This window comes from Rhinolophus sinicus, chromosome 2 (genome assembly GCF_057876585.1).
Source record: "Rhinolophus sinicus isolate RSI-liver-muscle chromosome 2, RSI-T2T, whole genome shotgun sequence".
Lineage (NCBI taxonomy): Eukaryota > Metazoa > Chordata > Mammalia > Chiroptera > Rhinolophidae > Rhinolophus > Rhinolophus sinicus.
In genome coordinates, this window is record NC_142502.1 from 19,415,574 (window position 1) to 19,432,093 (window position 16,520).

Consider the following 16,520-nt stretch of genomic DNA (forward strand, 5'->3'; position numbering starts at 1 on the left):
TATCATTTCAACATGCAATCAATATACAAACTATTAATGAGATATTTTAACATTCTTTTTTAAACCTAAGTCGTTGAAACCTGGAGTGTACTTTATATTGATAGCACATTTCAGTTTGGACTAGCCATATTTCAAGTGCTCAATGGCATGGCTACTGGCTACCATATTGGACAGGGCAGTTCTAGAAGTTTTAAAGTTCCTGCTTTTTATTTAGGTCTGTTATCTAATTTGGTTTAATTTTTGTATATGATGTGATGCAGAAGTGTATTATTTTTTTCTACATATAGAAGGCCAGCTCCCACACCATTTATCTTTTTCCAACGGAATTATTTTGTACCTTTGTCCACAATCAATAGATCATAGGTGTGGGTCTATTTCTGGACTCAATATATTGTTCACTTATCCTTATGCCAGTATCATCTTGATTTGATTATTGTAGCTTTAGAGTAGGCCTTAAAATCAGGCAGTGTAAGTCTTCCAACTTTGTTTGTCTTTTTCATTTTTGCTGTTCTAGGTTCTTTTAATTTGTATATAAAGTTTACACTGCTTGTCAATTTCCACAACAAAGCTCACTGGGATTTCCCCCATTACAGAGGGTTGAAAAGTTGTCTCCCCACCCCCACCCCAGATGTATGTCCACGTCCTAATCCCCTAAACTATGAATGTGACCTATTTGGAAACAAGGGCCTTTGCAGATGTAATTAAGGTAAGGATCTTGAGATGGGGGATCATCCCCTTATTCAGATGTATCCTAAATGCAGTGACAAGTATCCTTATAAGATAGACACACAGAGGCGAAAACACATGACACACAGAGGAGAAGGCAATGTAAAAATGGAGGCAGAGGTTGGAGTGATGTGGCCAGAAGCCAAGGAGGCCAAAGAATGCCACCAGCCATGGAAAGCTGCAAGAGGCAAGGGAAGATTCTTCTCCAGAGCCACTAGAGGGAGTGAAGTCTCACTGACACCTTGATTTTAGACTTCTGGCCTCCAGGATTATGAGAGAATAAATTTCTTGTTTTACCCACAAATTTGTGGTAATTTATTGCAGCAGCCGTAGGAAACAAATACACCTATTATCAGGTTGAAGAAGTTTCATTCTTTTCCTAGTTTTTTTTCTCCCCAAGAATGGTTTTTTTATTTTGTCAGATGCCTTTTCTTCATCAATTGAAAAATATTTTCTGCTGATATTTTGTTAATGTGGTCATAATCTATGTAAACTCTCTGCTCGTGTGGTATTAATTTTAGCCTGATCATAGCCATTACCCTTAGGAACACCTGTTGGTGAAAGCCTTGGGTCCTGACGTGTTGTATCAAATTGTAAGTATGTCAACATGAATCTTCTTGCTTTCTATTTGCTAAAAGAATTTTAAGAAGTCATTGAAGAGTCTGTAGAACAAAACTGTATCTCAAAATACTTATACAGAAGAGAAAAACAGTGATCATGAAATTTACCTTGAACCTGAGTGGTACCTTGACAGGTACCACACTGATAACCCTTGGGTCCAGTATGGCCTTAAGAGATACTTCATTTGGCCACCATAGTGTTTCCAAAATTAGGAAATTTTATATCGATCCACTAAATATCATTCTTGTCCTGAAAATTATATAAATTTGGCAATACTGTCCTGAATTCTAACATGGCAGCAATTGGCCTGAGCTGTACAACATCTGTCCCTTATACAAAGAATGTTCTTTTCACTTTACCGTAATCCCATTCCTCATTGTTTTAAACTTCATAGAGATTAGAGTTTGCAGCCTTTGCTCTAGTACCTTTGCTGGAGCACATTGTAATGCCAAGGCATGTGTTACTGGGGGAAGTCTTAGGGAAAAGGAGGGTGTCACAGTTACCACGTCAACATATTCATGTTCAAAGAGAACTTTGTGGAAATCGTTTAAAGATTAAAAAAGATTTTCACATAATTCATTATCAATGAGAAGACAGTCTGATCAACTAACTTATGGATAAAGACAACACCAAGAAACACTAGAAAAATCAAAATTAAAACCCTAAACCAGTCAAAGAAAAGAAAGCAGCAAAAACAAAACAAACGAAAAACCTCACCTGCTGCAACCAAAAAAAGAAAGAAGTACAACCTTATAATGTAAAATGTGAGAAGTGATGGCAAAGCAAAGATACGGAAGATTCTGTAGATGTGTGGTGTGTCTACAACCCTCCACACCCCTGCAGACATACTGAGGAAAATGATCAGACCAAATTCTGAGAATTTTCACAAATGTCCTCCAATTGGGAAAGAAGTCAGTGGCATCCTGTGACACATCAGGGAACTTTTATCTACTACTGTTGGATCTTGCCAGAAACAGCAAAGTTTGCCATCTTCTAAGATACTGCGCTGGATTGGGCAAATGAGCTGAAGCTCACAGGTGTGGGAGAATCCCTTGGCTGGCTTGAAGATGGACTGGTGAGGACTTCAAGGAATCTCAGAAGGGATGGCTGACTTCCCCCAGCCAGCTCTATACTCAGTTTCAAACTGAATTCCACAATCTTCCATCACCTCTCCCCTTATCCTAAAACCCTCAGGTCACAGAAAAAGTAGAAACAACGCTCAGCCTAGAAAACTGAAGCTCAGGGTTGGGAAGACAGACATGTCTCAGGAATTTACTTGCAGTATATTAGTGCAAACACAAGGTCTGTTGTTAACTTTTAAGGATAAGCAGGACACAAAATATGACACCGCTGTTATACAAACGTGCTATAAAATGGGAGATGGGCGTGTGAAGCAAGGAAAACAGCATGCGGAAGACAAAGAACCAAGTCTGGAAGAAGACATAACCAAGGAACAGAAACTTATATTCCTAATGTGTGTTTCATGCTACAGAAAAAAGAATACCCAGTTCTCAAAATAGCTCAAGGACTCTATAAGATGAGAATGTGATGAAAAGGGAAATTGCATAGCTAAGAAAATTGAGATTCAAAATAACATGGCTTTAAAATCCAGTAAACTAGAAAAACCAATGCACAGAATATTTTGAGAGAATTAGAGTACAAATCAAAAGATGAACGTGGAAGACAAAGATCAAGTATAAAGATAACTGGTGACACTGAAATAGAAAATCCAACCAATGAAAGATAAACTTACTCAGATATATAATATGAATGGGATACTATAGTAAGAAAAGAAGAATGGAATCCATAAGTTGAAAGGTCATATTAAATACTGGGGAAAAAACTGATAGAATAATTCACATTACGATATAGCCCAGATAAGGACATAAAGGGTATTGAATGGTAAAGAATTCTTCAGGCATCCAAGCAGAAAAAAATCAACCAACCTCCCGAGAAAAAAATCACGTAGGATTCAGGTCTCGCCACAGAAGGCTACGTCAAAAATTAATGAAGCAGTTACCTTCTTGTTCTGCTATGTTTTGAAGGAGGTGTGAATCCAAAATATTTACCCCACTGTTTTTATTTAAGTATGAAGATTTTAAAAAGATAAAATCATTAAGGTACTCTATGGCCCTCCTTAAGAAAATTCCTTGAAAAAGAGCAGTCCACCAAGAACTAAATAAAAATAAAGAATTTGGGGATGGATACGTTATGATGAACATTGAATACATTTAAATACAGAGTTTAGACAGCAAGTCTGGGAGAATAAAGTGGTAGAGCAACTTGTAAATGTTCAAAGTGCTAGTAAGCCAAGAGTAACATAGGCAATGGACACTGGGAGATTGCGGTGAAGATGGGCGGACGTGTAAAGTGCTATTAACCTCGTATTTCAAAGCTGTGAGACTGAAATATGCAGTGAACTCCATGTATTTCTGAATCTTTTTCCTTAATATTATAGGCCTCTTTTAGGAATATATATCTAGTAAGGAAGAAAGCAACCGCTGGAGATTTGCTTCAGTTTCTTTTTCTTTAAGTCAAAACATTGAAAACATTTAAAGTACTTAAGGCATATATGGTATGATTCCATAACTGCAAAATTATTTCCAGCTAGTCTTTCTGTGCCTTCATCTGCAAGATGGGAAAAATAGTATTTCTCACAAGGTTGTCGTGAGGAGTACATTTATTTACCTGTGAAGTGCTTAGAACGGTGCCTGGCTCACAATTAGTGGTCACATCTAGGCTGCCATTATTTCAACAGTGCACGAATAAGAGGTAAGTAAGTGTGGCCTGTTGCAGTGTTCTCCTAGCATCTGTCGTGTTTCTCATTTATGATTTGGCTGAGGGCGGTTCATCCTGGTGGTGACTTGAGAGAACAGTCTTCGATACCATACGGGGCTTCGGGCTGGTTCGGGTCTACCTGCGCCAGCTCTGCACCTGGGCGACCTTGGCTTTGCCCACACGGATGACTCAATCGGCCAGGCGTCTGGGCGCCTGTCCTCTTCCTCCGCCCAGGCCGCCGACCCCCTGGCTCCCCAGCGGGGCCTCCTCCTGCCACGTGACGCCCCCGCCAGGGGCCCCAGCGCCCTCCTCGCGGACGCGCCGTTCCGGCTCCCGGGCTCCGCCTGTGCGCGGCCTCCTCGGCGCAGCCATCCTCGCGGCTGCCGAGGGCGGCAAAGCCCACGGCATCTGCCATTTGTCATTCAGCCCGTCGGTACCGCCCCGAGCCTTGATTTAGACACGTCTGGGGCGTATTCTGGCCTCACTCTCCTGGCGGACGGACGGACGAACGGACGGGGCGGCTCTCCTCCCAGCCCGGCGGACCGCGGGCCTTGGCGCGCGGGGCGCTTCCCCGGGTCGCCGTCATGGCCGCGGAGGCGGCGCGCCCGAGTTGCCTCGCCTGAGTTCCGGGGGGCTCTTGACCCCGCAGGGTAGGTGGTTGGGTGCCCGTGGCCAGGCTCCGTGGCCGCGGGGCCCGCTGTGGGCCTGGGGGCGGCAGGGCGGCGGCATTGCCGCGGAGCGAGGACCGTCCTGGGCTCCGTGCCGCGCTGGGGAGGGTGTGCCGGTGCCGACGCGCCGAGTACGTGACGGGGTCCGGGCTCCTCGGGACGAAGTGTGAAACTCCGACAAATTGTCACTGGGCAAGCCAAGTCGACTTGAACAAAAAATGCTTTCGACTGGCCGTTTTTAATGCCACTTTTTGAAACATTCGCGTATAGTGGGTGTGCAGTAAATAGACTCGATTTTTGAAACCTGGCACCCCAACCTTGCCAAAAGGCCAAGAAAAAAGTCTGTTAAAAGTAATAACGTGACTAAACACGAAATGTTTGCATTAGATTCGTTATGGAAAATGTGATTCGTTTTATGCTTTCGTACTATATGGATCCTATCAGATAGACTCTGAAAACTGTTTTAAAATGTGGGCTCCTAAAAATTTCTTAGATTAGGATAACTGATAGTGCAACTTTGGTTATTTAGTCTCAGCATCAAACTTTAAGGACGATGGTGGGGAGTTTTACTTCTTAATAAAAATACTCCTGTAATTTTGACTACCCCCCTCCCCAAATGTGTTACTTTTATGTTTTAGGAAACCAATAAAAATTAAAAATAGAAACACTCAGCTTAGGTCCTCCTTCTTCCAGGAATCCGTCCCTAACCCCTCCCTCCCCAGGCAGGATCCGCGGCCCCTCCTGTGAGCTTTCTGGGGCCTCGCTGAGGTCCTGGTCCCTAATGTCCTCCCCACCCCCCAGTGTATTAACCCATCAGTCTCGCTCGCAGCCCAGTGGATCCTTAGCACATGGTAAGTGATTAATACTGTTTAGCAACCGAAGAAAAAGATAAAACGGTTTGATGTTTCACAGTTTTAGCTCTAAAATTATAGAGTGGTAAATTTAGATAAGAATATTTGTTTAAAAGTTAAGGATCTAGACAAGTTGACAACGTGCGATGTCCCTGTTACACGTTCTAGCAGTTACACTCTTAGGTATTTATCCTCTAGAGCGATGTTTTTCAAAGTTTGAGTCCCATTTTTGTGGGTTGTGAAATCAGTTAAGTGGATAATGATCAGGATTTGTAAACCACGAACTAACAGAATAGAAAATATCAGAATGTGTCTCAGGTCATAGGGTATTTGCTGCGTGAAACTTTTTTTCTCTGTTTTATACACACACAGATGTGTGTCATGATGTAAAACGTCATTCCTTAGTATGAGTCATGGTCAAAAAAGTTTGAAAGCCACTGCCCTAGATAAATTTTCATACATATACACAAGCAGACGTGTACAAGAAGGTTTAATGTGCTTATTTGTAATACCCCAAAGCTGGAAACAACTTTCATGTCCGTCTGATAGGAGAAAGGTAAATTATACTCTAGTCATAAAATGAAATGCACCCTGTACAGTGGTGAATGAAGTAGTTTTGTGTTTTAACACAAATGCATCTCAATGTCGAGCCAAAGAAAAAAGCAAGTTGCTGAAGAATACTGTATGATATCATCTATGAGATATCCAGAACCTGGTGAAATAAAGCTGTTGCTAAGGATGCATACATAGCCATTAAAAGTAGTAACGAAAAACTGTAAAGAAATTAAAACCATAAAAGTCAAGTTAGTGGTCATCTCCTGGGGGAGTAAAAGGGGGCTGTGAATGAGAAAGGACACACGGAGGGCTTTTGGGATGCTGGAAATGCTTTATCTCCTGACCTGAGCAATGGTTCCATGGGTGTTTGCTTTATAACTCTTTGTTAAACGGTACATATGTCTGTATATTAAATTTCCCCCAAAATATATTAAAAATATGGGCATCTCAAAATGAAGAAACCTGAAGCCAAGGCTCTAGTCTATTATTCATATTTTCCAGCTGTTCTTTTAAAAAAAAGAAAAGTCGTGATCAGGGAATGGTACCTAGGGAATTTAAACAATATCAGGAATATTTTATTTCATAAATTCTATGGTCGCTACATCAGTGTTCATTAAATTCTTTGTATGTTTTTATATCCTAAATAATATATAATTTAAAAAATATTTAGAATAAAATTAAAATCATTCATAGATAATAATGTGAACATTTTGGGTGTGTTTGTTTTCTAATATGCAACTTTTGTATATTTTTTACAAAACATGATATTTTAGATAGTAATTTAAGCTAAAATAAAACTTTTATGAAAAATTAAATACTGAAAAGCATATAAAAACATAACAGACCACCATCAGGGATTTAAAAATGCTAACGTGCTGTTACATTTACTTCAACAATTTCAATTCCTCAGTTACTCTAGGCCACATTTCAAGTGCTCATATGTGACCAGGGGTTATTATATTTTATTTTATTATTTTGTATTATACTATATGGTATAACAGAACATTTCCATCATTGCAGAAATTTCTGTTAGAAAACATTGTTCAAGATACAAATCCTTTGTTGGGTATGTAAACTGCAGACAATCTTTTCTTTGTGCTTTTGTGTCCTAAGATATTCTTCTCTACTATTAAGGTAATATATTTTGTGATTTTTTTTTTCCTAAAAGTTTTGAAATTTGTATTTTTTGCATATTTAGTTCTTTAATTTACCCGACGTGTGTGTGTGTGTGTGTGTGTGTGTGTGTGTATGTTTATATAAATTTATATTTTAGTTATGTTGTGAGGTTAAGGTTAATTTGTTTTATTTTTCCTATGTGGAGCAGTAATTGTCCCAGCACCAGGGATTTGCAGTGTCACCTCTGTCATAAACATATTCCCAGATAGGCTTGGGCTCATTTCTGGACTCTTAACTTTGGTCATTGATTTGTCTAAGCAAATTTTACAGATTTTTATTTACTGCTGCTTTATATGTAGCATATTTTTCAGTTCTAAGAATTAAAAATTTTTTTCATTCTGATATATTTTCTTTCCCTGTGACATTTGTAGAAGTATTTTCTAGTTTCAACCGTGGATGGTTTTGTGAGTTATCCTTTTGTTACTGACTTCTAACTTGCATTGTAGTCAGCAAATGAGGGCTCTATGCTCTTTGAAATTTGAGAATTGCTTTGTGGCCTCATGGTTACTTTTTCAACTGCTCCTTGAATGATTGAGAATACATACTCACAGATTTTTGGGGCAACATAGGTGTGTGTGTGTGTATACAAACACATATACATATATAGACATATATGTACATATATGCACTTACATGCATGTATATACGCATAAGTATATACTCAAATATATACATATGTCTTATATCAAACATGAGAATTGTGGCACTCAAATCTTACTAATTTTTTGGTTTCTTTGATCACATACTGAATAGGTGAAATAAAAATACCACAATGAAATAATACATTTTCTCAATTTCTTCTTGTAATTCTGTCAACTTTGCTTTATAAAGGTTGAAAGTGTATGCAAGTTTGGAATGGGTCTATTTTCCCTGTGAATTGGACCTTTTATCATTCTATAGTGATGTTCTATTCTGCCTCCCCCAAGTGCCTTTTACTTTTAAAATCCGTTTTGTTTTATAATACAATAGTCACACCTTTCTCTTAGTTAGCACTGGCTTAGAATATCTCTTTCAAATAGGTAAAACGTGATTTTCTAATCTACTCTGACAATCTTTGTCCTTTAACTGGAGCTCTCAGCCCAATTAAGTCTAATATAATTACTGATATATTTAGGATTAAATTTAGCATCTGATTTATGGTTGTTTTTATCCTGTCTTTTTTTTTTTTTTCTTCCTTTGCCATCTTTGGATTTTTTTCTTATTCCATTTCCTCCCTCTCAGCTAGTATGAAAATTATATGTTTGATTTCTTTCTTTTGATAGTTTCCTTTAAAATTGTAATGAATTTACTTAATCTGAAGTTTATTAATTCAGTTCTTCTTCCAAATAATTCAAGAAACCTAGTTTGCTTTGACGCCAGTTAATCTCCTGGTTTATATGTTATTGTCATCCAGAGTTTCAGTTCTGTCTTGAGTTTTTTTCCTCCTGTAAATTTTTTTTCTCCTTTAACATTACTATTTTTTATGGATCCTTTGTCATTCCTTTTCGTATCTCAGATTTTTCTTTTTTTCTTCCTCGAGTATATATTTTAGAAGCTGGTTGATTATAGCACTATTGAAGCAAACTTTATCTGAAAATGTCTTTATTTTGCTTTCTTTTTTTTTTTTTTTTTTTTTAATTGGGGAATATTGGGGAACAGTGTGTTTCTCCAGGGCCCATCAGCTCCAAATTGTTGTCCTTCAATCTAGTTGTGGAGGGCGCAGCTCAGCTCCACGTCCAGTTGCCGTTTTCAATCTTAGTTGCAGGGGGCGAAGTCCACCATCGCATGTAGGAATTGAACCGGCAACCTTGTTGAGAGCTTGTGCTCTAACCAACTGAGCTATCCGGGCGCTCCTCCAGGAGCTGAGTGGCAGCTCATTGTCTTCAATCTAGTTGTGGAGGGCATAGCTCACTGGCCTGTGTGAGAATCGAACTGGCAACCCTCTTGTTCAGAGCTCCCCTCTAACTAACTGAGCCATCCGGCCGCCCCAGCTTTCATTCTTGAGGGATGATTTTGTTTGGTATACAATTCCAGATTAATAGGTTCTTTCTTAGCCCTTTGGCAGTATCATTCCATTGACTTCCACTTTCAATGTTACAATTTGTTCAAATAACTGTGATTTGTTGGTAATCTGTCTTTTTTCTTTTTGCCTGATTTTAAGATCTCTTTTCTCTTGTGTTCTACAGTTTTACGACGGAGTGTGTCTAGGTGTCGACGTTTCATTTATCCTGGATTGATTGTGTTTCCTGTCTCTAAGGTTAGTCTTTCATCAATGCTTGAAATTTTTTATCCTTTATCTCTTTTAGTATTGTTTTTCCTCAATTTTTTCTATTCATTTCTTTAAGAACTCTGATTCAACTTGTTATGCTTTCTCATTCTATCATCCATGTCTTTTAATTTTCATCTAGCTTTTATATATTACATATATAATGTAATGTATATATTTCATGTTGAATTCTACATAATTCACATCTGTATTCTGATTGTTGTCTAATTTTTGTTTTCTTCTCCAAAAAAAGTTACAGTTTACATACAATAAAAAATAAAGTGTATGGCTTGATGAAATTTATATATGTATACATGTCTATGTGATCACCATCCAGGTAAAGATATAAAACATTTTCATCCCTGCAAAAGTTCCCTCCTGTTTTTTCCTAGCAGTAGAGCCACTCCTCTACCCCAGTCAACTACACTCCTGACTTCTGTTACCATGGATTATTTTCAAGTGTTCTTGAACTTCATATGAATGAAATCATATAGTTTATTCCTTTTATGTTGTTTTTCTTTTGTTCACAGAATATTTGTAAGATTCATCCTTGCTGCATATATAAGTAGTTTTTTTGTTTGTTTGTTTTTGCTTTATAGCAAGAGATGCCAAACTATGACCGGCCGGCCAAGTCTAGCCTACAGAATATTTTATTAAAATGTTATTAGACATAGCCATGTTCATTCAGCAGAGTTGAGCAGTTAAAACAGACCATATAACTCACGAAGCCTAAACTGTTTACTATTTGATCCTTTCCAAAATGTTTAGTGACTCCTCTTCTGTAGTATTGTATTATATGGCTATGCCAGAATTCATTTATCCTTTCTCTTGTTGATGAACATGAGTTGTTTTCAGTTTGGGGCCGTTATAAATAAAATTGCTACAGATATTTTTGACACTACCATTGGTGGACATATATTCATATCTCTTGGATATATACCGAGGAGCTGAATTGGAAGTCTTTGGGTAAGTTGGTTGCATTTCCATGAATATTAATAATGTTGAACATCTTTTTATATTTTTATTGGCCATTCCAATGTCTTTTGTGAAGTGCCTGTTTAAATCTTTTGCTCACTTTTTTTTCGTCAGGTTATCTTTTTTATTACTGATTTTTAGTTCCTTATGTATTCTGGATAGGAAACCTTTTTCAGGTACCTGTTTACAAATATTTTCTACTTGTCTGAATTTTGCCAATTTATTCTCTTAATTTTACCTTTGGATGTGCAGATTTATTTTTATGAAGTCCAGTTTATCAGTGAATTTTTCTGGGAGGTGTGGTGAGGGGTTAGTGCTTTTTTACACCCTACCAACAACATTTTCTCCCATCTTCATTTTTGCCCTCCTTTGAGGTCCTAAAGACTTTTGCCTGTGGTTTCCTCCAGAAGCTTTATCGTTTCAGTCCTCATAGTTGGGTCTTTGATTTATCTCCAATTGATTTTTTTATATAGTGTAAGGTGGGGGGGGTCAAGATTAATTTTCCATATGGACATCCAGCTGTTCTACGCATTTATAGAAAAGACCTTTTCCCATTTAATTGCAGGAAGGCCTTTATTAAAAATGAATGATCATATACGTATTTTGGTCTGCTTCTGTATTCTATTTTGTTCCACTTAAAGTATTTATCAATTTTTCCATTAGTACCACACTTTCTTAAAGTCTTGACATGCAGTAGTGTAAACGTTCCCCATGTTCTTAAGGATTGTTTTAGATGTTTAAGTGCTTTGCATTTCTGTCTAAATTTTAGAATGAGCTTGTTATCTGTTAAAAAAATTTTTTTACCAGACTTTTAATTGAGATTGCATTGACTGCAGAACAAATATAGGAGAATGGACATCTTAACAGAATCTTTGAATTTATGAACATGGTATATCTATCTCTCCCCTGAATAACCTCAATTATTTCCAGCATTGTTTTGTGTTTTCCAGTATAGGGGACTTACACACCATTAAATTTATTTCTAGGCATTTGATTTTTTTGATGGTATTGTAAATACCATCTCAATTTTATTTTCCAACCATCTTGCTAATATATAGAAATGCAGTTGATTTTTGTATACCAAGCATGTATTTTGTGACTTTTCTAAAATCACTTTTCAGTTCTGGCAGTTTATGGATTGTTAGGTATTTTCTAAATAAACAATTATGTTGTTTGAAAAAAAAAATTTTTAATTTGCCCGTCTAATCTCTATTCCTTTTTCTTTTTCTTGCTTTATTGCACTGGCTGGAAACACTGGAACAATATTTGACACAAGTGTTAAAATGCATACCCTTGCTTTTTCCTAATCTTAGGGAAAGATACCTCAGTATTTCACTATTAAGGATGATGTTTACTGCATTTTTTTTTTTTTTTTTTGAGATGCCCTTTTACCATATTGAGGAAATTTTCTTCTATTCCTGGTTTACTCTGAGTTTCACAAATGCCCTGGTTTCACAAATGAGCATTAAATTTTTTAAATTTTTTTATTATTAAATAAATTTAGATTTAAGTTTTAGAGTTGTAAAGATAGTATAGTATAGTGTTCCTATATGCCCTTCACCCAATTTCCTGTAATGTTAACATCATACGTAGCACAGTACATTTACCAAAATTAAGAAATTAACATTGGCACAATACTATTAATTAAATGACAGACTTTATTCAGATTTCCCCAGTTTTTCTACCAATGTTCTTTTTCTGTGCCTGGATCCAACCCATATACCACATTGCATTTAGTTGTCATGTCTCCCTACTCTATTCTAATTGTGACAGTTTTTTAGTTTTTGCTTGTTTATCGTGACCTTGCCACTTTTGAAGCGTACTGGTCACGTATTTTATACGGTGTCCCTCGATTTGTTTTATTACAATTGGACTGAGATCATGGACTTTGAGGGAAGAATACCACAGAGATGTTGTGTCCTTCTGTTGCATCATCTCTGGGGGCACATGATATCCACATCAACATGTTAACCTTGACCCTGTTGTTTAGATGGTGTCTGCCAGGTTTCTCCATTGTAACATTACTACTTTTCACTTTCTGTTCTCTCTTTTGTTAGAAGCAAGTTCATACTTAAGGGGATGAGAGGGAAATGTATAAAACGATCTGTGGATGTATGTTAAAACTACCATGGTAATTAATAAATATTTTGAGAGTGCGCAAATGTCTTATTTCCCCTTTAAGTGTGCCCAGGAATTTGAGCATTCAGCTCGTCTTGCCTGCAGCAGTTATTGTGGCATTCTAATGGGGATTTTCCATCTCCTTCATTCTTTCTACATTTATTAACTGGAATTCTGACTCTGGAGCTAGACTGCCTGGGGTCCGTTCCTATTTCTCTCCCTTTCTGCTCCATAGTGTAATCTTGGACAATTATTTAACATCTCTATGTTTCATTATTCTCATCTATAACATGTAGATAATAAGTGTCAACCATAGAAGGTTGTTGAAATGAGCTGATACATAGAAAGGGCTAAGAATTGTTGTGCTTAGTTCCTTGGAAAATACCGTTTTTTTCCTTTCTGTATTTCTTAATATGGTAGGTTATTTTAATTTTAATTATTTTAATAATTATATAAATTATTGAATAACCTTGTATTTTTGGGTGAACCTTACATATATTCATATGATCTGTATTTTACTTACTGTTTAATTTTTTTTCATGTAATATTCATGAGTCATACAATGCCTGTTCTTTTGCCATGGCAAAAGACATAATGAATGATAGATTCCTAAAAAATATATATTACATAAGAGCTTAGTAACTGAGGTGGCAACATTCCCAACTTTCTAGAGCGATTTATATCTGAGTCTTTGGGGAGAGATGGAGATCAAGATAGCTCTTGCAAATGAGTCTTTTTAAATATTGAATTGAGCAAATTCAAAACTTGGCATATAATGTGAAAAATGGCCCCTCAACAGGAAGGAAAAATAATTTTAGCTTTTCTACATGTTTCACCTTGAACACTGTATTATTGTACAGGTTTCAATATTTGGAATATTTTCAAGATTCATTTGCCAACGGTATGTATTGAGCACTTTCGATGTGCCTGTTTAATGTGTTTTGCTGGCTTGGGATTTTTCTTTGCTCTTGAGGAGCTTATGAGCCAGTAAGGATCATTTCAAAAGTTGAAGACAGGCCTACTGGCATCATTCAGGGAAACTCAATGTCTGCAATTTTTCAAAGTAGATAAAATTGAACTCTAATTTTTCTGTCTGTTTCTTGCACCTCAGCATCTTGGATTAGGCCCTTATCATCCAATGCTATTTATCCCTGTATTGAGGTTTTTCCTTCCCTTCCTATCATATGTAATGACCACTGGGGTCCGTTCCCTAAAAAAAATTCTTCAGGAACGTCCCACAACTTGAGAAAACAGGTCCTTGACTTCTTCGCCTGACAGTGGTCCTTTTGTCTAGTCCCAGCTTTACTAGCCGTAAAGTCTTGCTCATCAGAATTAGTCCAATGGCACAGTTGGTTTGAACTACTCATCAGAATCTGAAGTCACTGCACTGTGTTTGAGGCTGTGCTTTTACTCATGCCGTTTCCTCCGCTTTAAGTGGATTTTCCAAAAACTTTCCAGGCTCTGTTCAGAGGACACTCGCTCCGCAGTCCTACTAGGGAGATAGGAACCCTATAATTTGTAATCTGTAGCCCTTGTTAAATTTTTACCTTTCATCACCAATCTTCATATCTAAATGTCATTTCCAGTTGGTCAGGTTCTTAGAGATTGGGTTCCAGCACCTACCATGATACTTTGCATACAAAGAGCTATTGCTAAATAGCTACCACTCTTAAGTACCTACTATAATTGTGCTACAATTTTGCAAAGTAAGTATTATTGTCTGTTTTAAATTGTGAAGAAACTCAGTATCAAAGAGATTAAGAAACTTGCCCAACATCTTATAGTTAGTAAGTGGCAAAACTGGTTTGTCTGATTCAAAAGCTCTTGCTATTTCTTCTATGCCATACTGCTTTGGTACTAAAAATAAATAGTTAAATAAAATTATTAAAGAGATGTGTTTATGGTAAAACACGCTACTGAACTTGCTTCACTTACGTTGCCAGTCTGCTGCTCGGAGTCTTCGTTTCAGTGACCAGGCTCCTTGCTGTGGACTAACTGATATACTCCTGTTTCCTATGGATTTTCCTTCTAAGTCTTTTTTTTTAAAAATAGTAATGGATAAGGTTTGAATAGTCTAATTTTGGCTTATTTTGGGGTCAGTGAATCAGTTAGAAACTGAAGCACAATTTGGTCACTATTTTATTTTTAAGTAGAAAATTTTGCATCTGTCTAATAACCTTTACTAAGGCAACTGATAAGGTAAAAAAATAGTCAGCTTATCTTTTATGAAGTACTTTTTCTCCTTCTATTAAGGTATAAAATACTTGGGGGGGTGAAGCATACAAAGTGTGCCAATTTTAAACGTACAGATTTATGAATGTTTATATATATGTAGACCTATGTAACCATTAGTTCAAGATAGGTAATGTTACATCCATCCAGAAAGAGAAAATTGTCTCGTGCATCTCCCAGCCAGTACCTCCCCTGGAGATAATACTCTTCTGATTTCCATCACTGTAGATTAGTTTCATGTATTCTTGAACTTTAAGGGTAACCAAATAGTATATATTCCTTTGTGTTTGACTTCTTTCATTCCGCATCCTTTTTTGAAATCCATCCATGTTGAAACATGTGTAGTTTGTTCTTTCTTTCTCATATATTTTCTGATTATCATTCCATTGTATCAACAGACCACAATTTTTTAAAATCCATTCTGTTAATAGATGTGTAGGCTGTGTTCTAGTTTTGGCTGTTAAAAATAAAGTTGCTATGAAGTCATACACAGATATTTTGGTGGACATCTGCAGTATTTTGCTTGGGACCAACATATCTAAGACTAGAATTGTTAAGTCATAGGGTAGCCATATGTTTAAAGAAACTCTGCCGAAAGGTCTACCAATAGTGAATGACTCCTGCTAGCAGCGAGAGTTATTGTTTTAACACCACATTTTCACCAGTACTTGATATTATTACTCTTTTTCATTTTTAGCTCTCTGGCGGATGTGAGGTGATATCTCATGGTTTTCATTTGCATTTCCTTCATTATTAATAATGGAGCCAGCTGCTTCCTAGTGAGACAAATGTTCAGATCTTGTTAAAGTCCCTCTTAAGTGTTTCATTATTATATGATGTTGTTGCCACCATCACAGTTGAGGTAATGAAATTCTAAATCAAGAAAATCTAAAGAAAGATGTGGTTCAGCAGGTCTCATAATAGAGTGGACCATGGTGGGAGGGAGATGAAATGAAACATCCTCTGTCTTTGTTAGCTGTTTAACATCCCTCATCTTTTCTGTTTTGGAAAAGAGATGGAAGGTCTAGATTCCAGTTTCTTCTATTTGTTTTAATTTTACTGTTAATTACCATTTAGGCAGTCAGTGATGTCAGCTTTTCATAGGAAATGTTTAGTATTACTAGGCCTTGAGACAGGTCTTGTTTGAATATCTGTTCTCTGACCCCATGGTGCTAGCCAGTGGCTCCATCCTTCTCACTTTTTTTGGTGGCTCTGCCCCTGAGGCGCGGAGGGTGGGCAGCCTGGCCCACTGAAACCTAGGATGGAGGCCCCACCCTTTGAAACCAAGGAGAAAACAGCCTTAACCTTTGGGACCTTAGTGGGAGTGGAATACTGATGATCTCTGAATTGTCTTTGGGGTCATTCTTTCCTTTTCTTGAAGAATAAAGCATGTTTGCAGCCAAATAGCTCTATGGTGTAGTCCTATTCAGTCTCAGAAGTCTAAAAGCCTTCTTTTATTTCATTCTGTCAGTGTTCCCTTTGGTCCAAACTGGCATTGTCTTTGCTGGTATAATCCCATCTCTATTCCTGGCTTCTGCTGACTTGGCTGATTAACTCCAAGCGTAATCTCATTAT

The 16,520-nt window shown here is 37.3% G+C and overlaps 1 protein-coding gene across 16 annotated transcripts in view; it reads left to right on the top strand.

Annotated features, from left to right (window-relative positions):
- PLAGL1 (PLAG1 like zinc finger 1) overlaps positions 1–16,520 on the top strand; it is a 105,461-nt gene that overhangs the window by 35,379 nt on the left and 53,562 nt on the right. For 13 of the 16 annotated variants that reach the window (XM_088795421.1, XM_088795429.1, XM_088795423.1 and 10 more), the window contains exons 1-2: positions 4,265–4,775; positions 9,541–9,611. The gene's annotated coding sequence lies outside the window, so the exon portion shown is untranslated. Of the gene's footprint in view, positions 1–4,264; positions 4,776–9,540; positions 9,612–16,520 lie in introns of those variants that run through there. The other 3 variants (XM_088795427.1, XM_088795428.1, XM_088795424.1) reach the window with 2 other exon arrangements.